The sequence below is a fragment of the Pteropus medius genome, unplaced genomic scaffold (genome assembly GCF_902729225.1).
Source record: "Pteropus medius unplaced genomic scaffold, Ma_sr-lr_union100, whole genome shotgun sequence".
Taxonomy (NCBI): Eukaryota; Metazoa; Chordata; class Mammalia; order Chiroptera; family Pteropodidae; genus Pteropus; species Pteropus medius.
Window position 1 is genome coordinate 10,435,036 of NW_024353517.1, and position 12,568 is coordinate 10,447,603.

Genomic DNA, 12,568 nt, shown 5'->3' on the forward strand with positions numbered 1-12,568 from the left:
AAAGAAAAATTCAATTGATAGGCTGAAAGTGCCACGAGGCCACAGGACAATTAAAGTATGCTGGGCTTCAGACTCTGAGCAGATGCCACCCTGGTTGGGAGCCAGGCTCTGGGAATAGAAATGCCTGCTCTTCTGCACCAGTCCTGGCAGGGCCTTGCTTTGCAGCTGGTCTCCAGCCATTCTCTCTCCTTTGCTGCCAACACTGCACAAACCCAGGAAAATGGAGATGGAATTGGGCAAAATTCACTTTCTCATATTTGGGGAGTGGATGGGAGTGCTCCCCTTGTTTGAGAAGTCATAGATTATCAATCAGGCCCAGAGAACAGGCCCACTCTGCTTTTTCCGACCATCATATCCTGCTAAAGAAAAAATTATTTAATGATACCTGCTAAAGAGTGATAAGGCAGACTTTATTCGGGGAGATTGTTGGAACAGGTGTAGGGACTACTGCAGTGGGGAAAGAGATTGAGCCCAACTCTGAATGCTGCGTGGGCAAGTGGGAATTATAGCCAAGGAGAAGAGTGTGGAGGGGGTCAATTGATGGAAAGTACTAAGAAGAAACATCAGGGATAAGGGGAGATTCTGGCTAAATTGACCTAATAGGACTCTTGCTGAAGGCAGACCAGGGTGATCAGACATCACTCGGGACCTGGTAGAGGATGAGGAACCTGATTAGATATCAAGAGTGATCAGATAGGCAAGACTGGGGATTATGGCTAACCCGACTTAGTAGGATTCTTGCTAAAACTGAACAATGCAGAGACGAACAAGAAGGTCAAGGAGAGAATCTTTGTCCAGAGCTAAAACCAGTACCAAACATATAACAAGTACTCAAAAAATATGTGTTCACGGATTGCGTACATGCTGAAGGCAGAGAAGAAAGCTTTCACTACTTCCTGAAATTTCCACCTGCAGGATCTTTATGTTTGTAGGACTCTTGGTCTGCTGTCCAGGATGGGGGTGGGGGTGGGGTCAAGAATAACAAAATAATGACTTCCACAGTCGGGCTTGATTTTAGAGAAGCCCAAAAGATAAAGGGGCTGGAAGTGGTTTTACAGCAGAAAGGCAAGCTGTCCATAACTTGGAGCTTGCAGGCAGGATAAAAAGAGGACTCCAGAGAGGTATCTGGGGCATGGGAAGAGGGCCTAGAGCTTAACTGTAGAAAAGCTCACGGAAGCAATTTTGTCATTTAGCCATTCACAAACTCTTCTTTGTGATGAGTTTCCTAGAAAAGTAATACATTTCTCTGAGAAAAAGGCACCTCTTGCTTGAGTCCTTTTAAAAGAGTCCTTAGAAAGCATGAATTACAAACCAGGAGCGCAGATGGCCAAAGGCACCAAGTGCCACTGCAGCACTATCCTCCTGAAAAGAGCAACCCCACACTTGAGGGACTACTTCTCCCTACAAATAAGGACATGCTTCCAGGCACACTGATCGTGCCTGCAGTGCAGTGCAGAGAAAGTGCATGGCTGCCCAGAGGCGGTGGGAACCTCCTTAGGAGGTGGTGTGGGGGCTGGACCTTGAAGTGTGGGGTGGACCTGGCTATGCTAAGGGCAGAGTAATCGAAGGCGAAGAGTCAGCAGTGCTGTATGCAAGGCAGATTATCCTGTTTGACTTGAGTGGAAAGTGGGAGCTGAGGTTAGGAATCTAAACCTCAGCCAGCTCAGATATTTCTGTGTCGTTGGGGCTGACCATTTTTTTTTTTTTTTTTTGACTTGCAGTAGAGAAGATTGAGTTAATCACATTCTTCAGTTCACGACACATTATCATCATCAGTCACTACAAATTGACTGATTGTTTTACTTACTCATTGCCATTTCCCCAGCTACGGTCAGCACATTCTAATATGCTTGATGATGCTTGCTTTGTTCATGTTCTTGTATAAGGTGCGTTATTGTTTAGTTACTTAGAACACATTCGTTTCGATGTATGTAAAAAATTTTGAGTTTTCTTTATCTCATTTTGTTCCTGACATTTTATTTGGCACTATGTTTTTAAGATCCATCAAAAAAAAAAAAAAGATCATCCAACTGCCATGCGTGCTTCTGGACAATGACTTCTAACTGCTGTGTGGGACCGTGTGAAATACTCCACTACATTTTCCCTATCCATCTCCCAGGGGTGAATGACCACTTTGCCCACAAATAGTTCCTTGGGAAAGGAGCGCCATGTTGAGAGCTACTTTGGGGCAGACTGGTGCCTCACGGGGCTGACACATGCTCATCAGTCAACAAGAAACTTGTGTGCTCAACTTAGATGTGTTCAGTCAGAGCAGAAGTGACTATGACTTCAGATCCCTGAGGGACCTACAAGGCTGCTTACAGGTTGTCCACGTTCTTGGTAGCTGCGTAATATGGTGATGCATGGCACAAGTATCAGGTTTCAGTCCTGGCTTTGAAAGGACAATGTGTTCTTTATGCATAATAGGAAGTTTAGGAAGCAAATCCAGGATGTCTGTTTTCCCGAAGGTTGGCCTGTGAATAAACACGGTGCTTGGTTTGATGTAGGAATAGAGTTGGGGGAGGAGCAGCACATACTCTCCATAATCAAGAGAGAATGGAATGGAACTGGAAAGAGTCTGTGTGTGTGTGTGTGTGTGTGTGTGTGTGTGCGCGCGCGCGCACACACATGCATGCGTGTGTGAAGGGTGACTGGCGTATAATGGAGGGTAGAGAAGGTAAGGGCATCATTATGAAAGACTGTCTTCTTTTCTTCTAACCCATCCATCCCTGCCATGTCTTGGAGATAACTGAAGAGCACAATAGAATAAGCTGTTATTCTCCATTTAAGGGTTTGGCTCTTGTACGTGCTTCCTGTATTTCAGAAGAATTTATTTTTGATTTAGGGAAACAATCATTTCTATGAAGAGTTCAGCAGACCCACTCCCTCGGCAGTGAGTCTGTCCATCTGAGTGGGTAAATAAGATGCTGTAGTGACTTAGATAACCAGGGATGCTGTTTTGCTTCTTGACTTCCTCCTTTCAAGCTGGCCAGGGTGGCTCTGACGTCAGCCTGGCCCTGCCTTGGATGTGGTAAGCAGGAAGCAGGAGAACCATGTGAAACAGTCATTGAATTCCAGGCATTCCTCTAGTTCCCGGAGGTTCAGGTGAAGGCTAAGAGGGACTGGTCAGGTTGAACCCAAAAGAGGTCCTGGGAATCCCAAATTCCCCTGACCTAATTCTTTTCCCACATGCCACATTCCTCAGGCAACCTTATCAGAAAAAGGATTAGAGTGGTTCCACCATTTCCTTGATACAGAGGGCAAGAGCAATAGTGATATCAAGCATGAGAGATTCAGGAGGCTTGGGGCTGGCCATTCTAGGAGGGGTGGCGCCATAGCCATGTTGTTCACCATTGTACCACGCAGCATCTAGTACAGTGCCCGGCATAGACAATAAAAATATAAATTCAATAAAAATGTGATGAGTACTGAAATCAAATAACAGGAACCAGAGAAGACATCTGATCTCTCTATGAGGAAATGAGATTAAGAGAGTAGAATTTTCTCAAGTTTATTATCAGAAGTTCCTGGAAAATTATCTGATGTGATGCTTAAACAGGGCACACTTAATTTATGGGCAGCTTTGATGGCTAAAATGTTCTTTAGAAGCAAGTAAACACTCCTTGAAGGAGTATCCAATGGATGCCCCACCCAGGTGGAGGCCTTAGGGTACAGAGCTAATGGTTTTGAGCACCTGGACTGAGCTGGGCATTGTTTTAGGTGCTCTACATGTGCTATCTTATTTAATTCTCATTACAGTCCTTTGAAGTGAATCTCCACTGAGCAGAAATGGAGTCTAAAGTTCAGAGAGGCAAATTGCTATACCCACATTGAACAGGACAGCCTGGAAAGCTGCTCAGAGGCCACCTTGCATTTAGTGGAGAATGAAAGGTGCCCTTCATTTTTAAATCAATCCCACCGTTTACAGGAGATTTAAAATTTATTCTAGGTGCTTTTTCGAAGGTCCCAAGTATTTTTAAATTTTCTATAATTAAAAAATAAATTAATGTATTGTAAAAATAAAATGGAATTTTAAACAGAAACCTGGACTGGAAATTTTGTAATGAATTAACTATTTAGATACTGACTCAGAATTCATAATTTAGGACGGCCCCTGAAAGCAAATCAAATCCATTGACAGATGGAGAAAGTGGGGAAAAATCTATGGAGTGGTGCACGTAGTTGCTATGGTTAGGCTTTGAAGGGCTCAGATGTATACTTTGCCTTTAAGATCACTTTGGTAATATATACAGCTTAGAAACAAATGAATCAAACCCACCACGATCTTTCAGGCACCTTCAGGAGATGTGAAGGGCAGCAAGCTCTGCTAGGTCTTCCTTAGCTGGCCCAGACTTTCCTTTACTCTCTCTATTATAGCCTGCAAAGCCCTATACCTTCTGGTCCCTTTCATTCTCTCTATTACTGAAGATGTTTAGCCTAACTGGCCTTTCTGTCCCTCTGACATGACCAGCCTATTCCTGCCTCTTGGCTCTTACATCTGCTGTACTTTCTTCCTGGGACTCTTCCTCTCCCAGATTTTTAAATGGCTGGTTCCCTGTCATCATTAAGGTCTCAGCTCTAACATCGTCTCAGGGAAGTCTTCCTTGACAATTCTAGCTAAAAAGACCCCTCTTTACCTCTCTGGCCATTCTCTATCCCATTACTCTGTTCTATTTTCTTTATAGCATTTGTTGTTATGTTAAATTATCTTATTTACATAATTGTTTAAGTATTTATTGCAATCTCTCTCTCCGGACCACACACTCAATGACAGCAGGACTTTGCCTTGCTCTCCATTGTTTCCCCAGTGCCTATACCATGCTGTGTATAAAATATGTGCTTATAAGCAGTTGTCAAATCGATCAATGGATGAGTAATTGAATGAGTGAATGAGCCAGCTGATCTGGAGGCAGTGCAGTGGAGAAAAATCTGCCTGCGGAATAAAAAAACTTTGCACCAAGTTCTTGCTCCCTATATGGGAGCTGTTGATCCTGCAAAATCCCCTTAACCTCTTTGAGCCTCAGCTTCCTCATTAATAAAATGATGACAACAAAAACCTTCACTCTGTGCCTCATCACGTTGTAAGCGAAGAATAGATACAAATACTCCTTATAAAGAAAGTGTAAAGTTCTGTCCACTGTTAGTTGCTTCTGTTGTACTTAGCGAGGACTCACATCTCTAGCTGGAATATAGAGAAACTGCATAGTTTGGCTGCCTTGTATGTTTCTCTTTTTCTATCAAGCGACCACTGAGTGTTTCCTGAGTACTGTTAGATGCCCAGTACTCCTCAGGACTGGGATCTCTATAAGAAGCAGGGGCCTGGACCCTGATTTAATTGGAGACAATTAGCAAGCAATGCTGGCCAAATCTTTTATTAGTCATAAGTCTAATGAGCTGAAATGGAGCAAGGCTGAAAAAATTCATTAACTAAAACCATATTTATACATCTATTGTCAGCCACACCATTTGTTGGTTTAAAGCAGGCTGACTTTAATTTATTACAGTCATTATTTCTGTCTGGGAGAGATAAAGAACCTGAATTTCATAAGTATGTGTGCAATGATTACAGTTAAAAGGGACATGCCCATGCTTGGTAGATATTTTCAGAAGCAGTAATTCTCAGCATGGTAGAATTTTACTAATTCTAAGGAAAAAGCAATAAAGAAGACCGCAGGAATGTTTGCTAAGATGCTGCTTTTTTTTTTTTACATCATCATGTTCTCAGAAACATGAATCCTTTGGAAGGACTTAAATAATCAGAGAGAGAGAGATGATATAAGCTGAACAGGGTCAAGTTCATAGTTGGGATATTGGTGCAGTGAGGAGGCTAGCTTACTTAGGGTTGAGGTTTGTGCTGAGAGATAGGAAGAGATGCTGTTGGGAGCATAAGGTGGAGGTTTTGAGTGCCAAGGTAAGGAATGTTATGATAGATTGCATTTTTTCAAAGATTGCTACAACAACATGTCTATCTTACATGCTCTTTTAAAATTGTAACCTTGGCACCCCTTCCATGGAGTGGTAGGGTCTTTATCCTCTCCCTTTGAACTTGGACAGAGCTTTGTGACTGCTTCAATCTCTAGAGTATAATGGAAGTGGTGTTATGTGAGTTCTGAGGTTAGGTCATAAAAATGCCATGCGCTTCCGTTCTTATCTTTTGGGATACTTGGTCTTGGAACCCAGTTGCCATGCTCTGTAGAGGTCCCAAATATCCTACGTTGAAAGATCACACAGAGAGGCCATGTACAGATGTTCTGACAACTGCCCAGCTGAGGATCCTACTGCAGGCCAGCATACATCACTAGATAGGTGAAGATAACTCCAAATACTTCTAGCCCCCAGCTGTTGAATCACCTCCAGTCTTCATGTCTCCCCAGATAAAGCCCCAGATATGATGCAGCACAGATAAACCATCCTTCCTGGGCCTTATTTAAATTCCTAACTCTCAACATCTGCAAGATAATGGTTGTTTTATGCCACTCCTAAAGTGGTCATCTCATGAGTGGTTTGTTAAGCAGCAAGAGTAACTAGAACAAACGTGTACTTTCATGGGAAGCCATTGAAGGATGGGAGCAGAAAGAGACATGCTCAGAGCAATGCCAGGGCATCCTGAGCAGCTGGTCTCAGTGATAGTCATGGCAATCCTCTTTGTTCCTCTGGTAATGATGTTTCTCAAAGGGTTTTCATGGATAAACATGAGACAGGGGAGCTGGGTCTGCAGAGATTGCCACACTTCTTAACAGATGAGAAAATTAAGACTCAATGAGACTCAGCAAGACTAGCTAGCCCAAAGCCCTACAATGAATAAGTGGCAGCAGACCAAGCCAACATTCCCCAACCCAGCAAAACACCATCAAACCCCTCCTTTTGCACTTCCTCAGCACCCCCCATCTCCTGCCCTTCCCTGATAGATAAGGCTACTGGCCAGAGAGTCTTGACGTTTTGTTCAAAGTCACTGGAGCAAATGAACAACATTCAGTGACAGAGAACTCATCCTGCTCCACCACCTTGCTTGGCACCCTGGGGCTTCCAGGGGCATGAACTTCTCTGGTTGTCTACTGTTAGCCTGGTGTCCATGGTCATGTCATAGTTTCTCTACACTAACTCATTACACCCAGGTGCAAGCCCAGAGCCTAGCCATTCTGTAAGGACCATCCTAATTGCTACCTCCTCAGTAAAGCTTTCCCTGATGTCCCCACCATTAATAATGGCTCTCTCCTTGAGCTCCAATAACACTTTGTTAATTAGTCTATCATAGTATATTATATGAAGCCATCTCCACTTATATATCTAGTGATTAACACTGACTGTCAACTGGGTCTTTAGCTGAGCTGTTGCTAGAATGCCTACACAAGGTCTCTCTATGTAGTCTCTTCCCATTAGCAATAATAAATAAATATTTATGAACTAGAAATATATCTACGAGTCCAACCAACCAGTGGGAGAATGTGTACGTCTCTGGGGGAGAGAAGCAGGGTATGCGTGTGTTTGGGGGTGAGGAGAAAGGGAGGAAAGTGGGCATTAAAACTAGATGACTTTTTATTTCCCTCCCAGCCCTGAGAGTCTGGTTTTCTTTCTGGAATGCTTTCATGACCTATCCTAGTAGTAGGCTCTCTGCCAACACATCCTGACAGAAAGTTGATGGTTAGGGCCAAGGTAGCCAGGAACAGAGTTGTGAGCGCTGTCTAGTGAATGCTGACTGAGCACCAGCGGTACACCCAGCACCATGCTAGGTCTGGGCTGTATGCAGGCCTGGTCCGGGCCAAGCGTGTATAGGATGGCCTGCAGAGGCTGAGTCGGCCTGTGCCTGTGGTTCCAACACCAGGCTGGAAGTCAGAAGGTCTGGGGGCAGGTTTCGGCTTGGCTACTTTCTTCAGTAAGAATTTGATGAGCACCTACCATGGGTTGCCACTGGTCTGGGACCCAGCAGGGTACATAAGAGTGAAACTCAATCTCCCTTTAGGAACCTGCATATAACTTGGAAATTTGTATAACCTTCTTTTGGCTTACTTTTCTTGTCTATAAAAATTGAACAAATGTGAAAACATTTAGCATGGTGGGCACATGCATTCTGACGGGAACCAAACGTTTTCAGCCATCTCTTTAGGCCCTCACTCCACACACATCCCTTTCTCAGTAGGGTGGCCAAACAGATCATTAGAGTTTCAGGAAATCAAAAATTGTTAGGACAATCAACAAGCCCGGCTGGCAACATTGAAAGAACTAAAAATGAGCTTCCAGAATCGAGGGACTGGAAATAAAAGAAGACTTGCATTTAGAGGGCGATAAATACTATTTGCAATGAAGAAAAACATTTACTTGAGAAAGGGAAAAGATTAAATAGTAATAACTAGGAAGATTCCTCTCTAAACTCTTCTTTAATTTATTTTTTCTCAAGAAGCTCACTCCACTTGCCAGCTCCCTCTGGTGTGGCTTCTCCCCTGTTTCTGTGATGGGCAGTGGCCAGACAGATGCAGAATGAGGGAGACTCAGCAGCAGCCAGGGCTTCATGGGACAGTGGCGAGAGCTCTGGAGTCAGGATCCCTGTTGGAGATCTGTCTCTGGAGAAGTTCTTTTCTCTTAGTCTCAGTGTTCTCCTTGCATGTGTAACGTGAGGGGAACAGCCACAGTGCTCACAGTGATCCCTACCACCGCCTCTGACTCTTCCACCTGTCGCTCTCCCCTCCCCTTCCCAAGCTTCTAGTGGGTACCCCTCCCCGTCTTTGCTCCTTCTTTTCTCCTCTGCTCCCTCTTCCAAAACAGGGCCTCATTGTGAGTCACTTCTCTGGCCCCAACTGACCTTTCCTTTCTAAAAACACTTCCTCCGCTCTCGGGCAAGCACCCCCTTCCTGAGTATCTCAAATGAATACCAGAGCCCAAAGGCACATCAGGGATACTTTAGATCAGTCCTCTCAACCCTGGCTGCTTATCAGCCCACCAAGTTCTTTTTCAGTATCAAAGCCTGGGCTCAGTATCAAGCCAACTAAGCAGGTATCTAGTGTCTTCTAAAAGCTCCCCTGGTGGCTCACATGTGCTTCCAGGGCTGAGAACTAAAGGTGGCCGGAACCTCTCTGTCCCATGTGGATTCAAATTACCTCCACTAAACTCATGACCCTTCCAAAGCCACTCTTAACTGACATTTCCTGGGTTTGGTTTGCTTTGGTGTTTTTTTCTTCCTTTTCCTTTTAAAATTTTGGATCTCAAGGCCAGAGTGCTGAGTTAATGCTATTCTTTTGTTATGGCGCATTCTCATAATTGACCCTGGAAGACCCCTCTTTTTCTTGGATGAAAGGTGATTACCCCCATGCCCTCGACATTCCTTTTCTTTACCTAGAGACCACAACTTTAATGTGTTTACACTGATCTTTTGCTTGGAAAATGTTCTTGGAAAAAAATGTGTTCTTTTGTGTACCTGTGCTTTTGCTTATGTAAGTGACATGTTACATGGCTTGTTATATGCCAGCGATTTGGCTTCCTGACACTCCACATGGGCACGTTCACATAGTCCAACCAGTCTCCTCCTGCGTTTCTTCCCTGCCCTTAACCATTCCCCTTGCTGCAAGAGGTGAGACAGATCTCCAGGAGGGCAAGCATTTCTCCAGGCTCAGAGATGTGGAATATGCATCATCCCGTCCATTAGCCCTGTACTGACAGTCAGACAGATGTTGGTGTAGGACTGCCTATTTCCCACAGATTCCAGGACGTGATCCCACTCCCAGAACAGAGGCACTGGTCCCTAAGTCCTGGAAAGCGGTGGTCTGCGTGTCAGCATCCAATAAACAGCTGCCCCTCTCACCTTGCCCAGTTGGCTCTGGTTTCCACAACTGCTAATGTGGTGTCTCAAGTTCCTGGCACTTGGGAAGGCAACCCAGAGCACTGATCTCTGCCCTGAGGACCCCGGGCAGCCACCCATCAGCACACTTGTAAACACACAGAGAGACAGGTGGTAGCCTGGCACCCTGGACTGCTGGTGCTGGTGCCCTCCGTCCCCAGGGCCAGAGTCTATGGGATCTCTTTACAGTGCCGATGGTGCGGCCTGGTGCTGAGACCTAGCGCTGAGCAGTGTTTCCGACCTTCTGACTTAATCTTGAAAGAAATGCATTCTCCTGCCCCTTGCTGGCAGATTCTGGCTTGGGGAATGCTTTTTGCAGCTGGCTATCTCATTAACCCCAACCTGCTGGCTTTGGGATCCAGCTGGTTTGGTTTTATGGCCAACAGAATGGTTACATTGAGGTGGCACAAATGGATTGTCTTTGGTCATTTGATTCAAAAGCAAAATGAAAACGTTTCTGTTTTTGCTTTGGTAGTGATATATATGGGCAGATGAGCTGAAGTTGAGGCCAAAGGGACTTGCTCAGGGTGACAGAGTTAGCAGAAGAGCACCCAGTAGAATCCAGGTGTCTCGACCTCCAAGCTAATCTTTCTGTGCACCAGCTTTTGTTCCGTGTTTGATCACCCATAGGCTGTTTGTCTTCATCAGTGCAAATTATCAGATGATTTTCAGGACAATAGCAGCCTTCTCTCCCGTGCTGTGTTGTTGAGTACAGACCACAGAATGTGCAATGCCTTGCCTTATGTTTTGTTTTGTCCTGGACCTCCCGAGGATTAACTGTGTGAACTAGGACAAATTATTGAAATTTTCGAGCTTCAGTTTCCAACTCCATGAAAAAGAAATAACAATAGCTACACCATATGCACGAAGAGTGTTAAAATATTTATACCCTTTAATCCAGTGATCTGACTTCTGGGCGGTTATCTTGTAAAAGTAATTCAAATGCATAAAAAACTTTATGCTAAAAAATGTTCATTGCCTATATCAAGTGGTTATAACACATTATGCTTAAGAATACTCTTTGATAACATGGGAAAATGCTTATGCTTATGCTGTTGAGTAAAAATAAGCAAGACCCCAAAACAGCATTGAAAGTCACAAATAGAGTGTGATCTCAACAATGCAAAAAAAAAAAAATCATTAAAAAAATAAGGAAATAAACCAAAAATGAGCAGAATTGCTCAGGTAGTGGGCTTATGGATAAGTAGATGCAGAGGCTCTGGCTATATGTGCATGTGGTAAACACCAAATCAGGGGCTGCTGGTGCTGAGATTGACTGTCTCCATTCCCAAACCAGCCCTCTCCTTGGTGTCTGGTCATGCAGAGTACTTAACAGGGGCTCTCAAGGGGGAGATGCATCAGAAACACCTGGGAACTTGTTTAAAATGCAGATCACAGGCTCCTTCCCTGAGATTCTGTTAGAAGTCTGCAGCAGTGCTCAGGAATCAGCATTTTAACAAGTTCCCCAGGTAATTCTGATGTATGTGGACCACAGACTTGGCTGGCTGCCAAATATAAGTGCACAGGCTCCAGAATATGTCCTTGGACCCATGCCATCTTATCTCTGGTCCAGCAGCTGAATCAAGACATCGCCATTACCCATGCTAGGCGAGATTTCCCCTCTTTCCTCCAAATACCACTCCGAAGTCTTTCAGAGTGTTTCTGTAAGTCCCCCCGGGAAGCAGTTTATACCTCATCAATGCTCAGTTTGGGGAACCCCAAGTATATACAAGTGCTTCCTGCTGTGGGTTCTCCGGAGTCCTAGTACTCCGTGGTCCTGCAAAGAAATTCTTAGACTACTTACTTCCATAAACTCTTAACTGTAGTAGGGCTCTAGAACTAACCAAAATATTTATTTTCTTTGCTTTCGGTGGGAAATAGATCTGCTTAATATGGTGACATTGGGCTGAATTCATTGCAGCAAACATTTATTGAATATACTCACTGTGTGCTGGGCAAGGCTGAGCTGAAGTTTACATGTTTACATGATCGATTCATTAATACATAAGCAAACAAATTATTACTTAACTAATGCACTCGAGCAAGCAATAGTATTCAAAACATATGCTCCATAGGGGGAACGAAATAATGACATTTAAAAGAAGGGGTCTGAAACCCTGGTCTGGTTATCTATTCCCTTGAATGTGACCAGGAGAAGCCTGTTAAAAGAATGAAAAATGTTTTATTCACCTTTTCCCCTCTTTTGCTAGAAGAGACAGCTTGCAGCCTCCCAGAGAACAATCTGTTCCCTGGACATGTTTCAGAAATGTTAATTTCATTCAGTCCAGGGCTTCAGGGAAAAAGGACTGTTTCTAGGAGAAAGTGCCCACTTTTACAGCTGCATCGAGGGAGGGCTGGGGGTTGTCACCTATTGCCCTCTGGCTCTAGGTGACTGCTTTATGGCCAGGACTATGTGCAACTTCTGAGATCCCTAATTATGCCTGATACATGAGAAGTTTAAGTGGTTGCATTTAAGGCTTCAAACATTTAGCAGAGGACTCCTGTACCGCTTAAGAATGAGTGATTCATGTATTCTATGTGCTGGTGTGTGCCAGCAGTCGAAAGCTCATTAGAGTTTAATTAAGCACATTCTTTACTGACAGGAAGTGCAGACTTCTGGCACTCGGTAGCAAGATGTTTTGGGATTTGGGCTGCATTTTGAACTCACTCTTTTCCTGGGAGATCTCAATGTCTCCTCCACCTTCATAAACCCCATGTGGTGTGTGTCAGAATCATCTC